The 1,539-nt window shown below is 70.4% G+C and overlaps 1 non-coding gene across 1 annotated transcript; it reads right to left on the bottom strand.

The window, feature by feature from the left end:
* Positions 1-220: 220 nt before the first annotated feature.
* LOC128823531 (5S ribosomal RNA) lies at positions 221-339 on the bottom strand. Its single transcript, XR_008441776.1, has one exon. It is a non-coding gene; the product is annotated as a 5S ribosomal RNA (ribosomal RNA).
* Between the last annotated feature and the right edge of the window lie 1,200 nt (positions 340-1,539).

The following is a 1,539-nucleotide window of genomic DNA, read 5'->3' on the forward strand; positions in this document are numbered from 1 at the left end:
GTCCGGGCCAGTCCGCCCCATGCCCGGGGTCTCCCCCAGCGGCTTCGGTGGGTCCTCCGCGGAGGAAGCCGGGTGGGGAGCCGGACCCCAGGCGCCCAGACCCGTGACCTGCGGCCGCGACCTCCGACTCGGCAGGAGCGACGAGGGGCTTTCCGGCCCGTCCCCCCCCTCTCCTTCCTCCCCAGAAAAGGAGAGAGAGCTGGCTCGGACCGGGAAAAGCTGCCTACGGCACCTGGGATTCCCAGGCGGTCACCCATCCAAGTACTAGCCAGGCCCGGGACGGTTTACCTTCCGAGATCGGACGGGATCGGGGGCGTTCGGTCCGGTATGGCCGTAGGCACCCGGCCCCCGCGCCTCCTCGCCCGCTTTCCCCTGCCGACGCCCGGGCCTGCCGCACGGTGAGCCCCGGTCGGACTGCCCCCCTGCGGCAGGGCCCCCGTCTCTCGCGGGCCCGGTCCTTTTTTCCTTCTCGAGCTCCGGGGCCCGGGCTGGCCGCCAGAGCCCCTCCGCCCGCCCGCCCTCCCCGGCGTCGGGGAAAATATTGTCCCGGACATCCAGTGCGCCCTGATCCTGTCAGCCGTGGGGGGGGGGGGGTGGGTGGGGGGCAGTCCCTCGCTGCGGCCGGGGAGGGTGAGCCCAGGGCGGCTTGCCTGCCGTCCGAGTCCCCTCTCGGCCACCAGGTCAACCCCGAGCCGAAAGGGCTGAAATTTTTTCAGAGTCCCCTCCCGGGCACCAGGTCAACCCGTGGAATCGAACGGGTTCGCCTGCTGGCCGGTTCGCTTCCCGGCCACCAGGTCAACCCGTAGGTTTGAACGGGCACGCCCGGTGGCCGCTTTCCCGTCCGGTCACCAGGTCAACCCGGATCTCCCTCCTTCCCTGGGCGCCCCCTCCTCGGAGGCGTCAGGTTCCATTTTCTTTTTCCCCCCAGACTTCCAGGGGCCCGATCCAGTCGGCCGGGAGGCAGTCCCTCGCTGCGGCCGGGGTGGGTGAGGCCAGGGCGGCTTGCCTGCCGTCCGAGTCCCCTCCCGGGCACCAGGTCAACCCGTGGAATCGAACGGGTTCACCTGCTGGCCGGTTCGCTTCCCGGCCACCAGGTCAACCCGTAGGTTGCCGACGGGGCTAGCCAGTGGCCGGTTTGCTTTCCGGCCACCAGGTCAACCCCTAGGTTTGAACGGGCACGCCCGGTGGCCGCTTTCCCGTCCGGTCACCAGGTCGACCCGGATCTCCCTCCTTCCCTGGGCGCCCCCTCCTCGGAGGCGTCAGGTTCCATTCTTTTTTCCAGACTTCCAGGGGCCCGATCCAGTCGGCCGGGAGGCAGTCCCTCGCTGCGGCCGGGGAGGGTGAGCCCAGGGCGGCCTGGTCCATGTCTCTAGTGGGCCCGATCCTTTTTTGGGGTGTTTTTTTTTTTTTTTCCGAGCTCCGGGGCCCGGCCCGCCCGGGCAGCCCTCCTCGGAGGCGTGAGGCGGATTTCCCCCCCCCCCCCAGACTTCCAGGGGCCCGATCCTGTCGGCCGGGAGGATGTCCCTCGCTGCGGCCGGG

This window comes from Malaclemys terrapin, chromosome 15 (assembly GCF_027887155.1).
Source record: "Malaclemys terrapin pileata isolate rMalTer1 chromosome 15, rMalTer1.hap1, whole genome shotgun sequence".
Classification (NCBI taxonomy): Eukaryota; Metazoa; Chordata; order Testudines; family Emydidae; genus Malaclemys; species Malaclemys terrapin.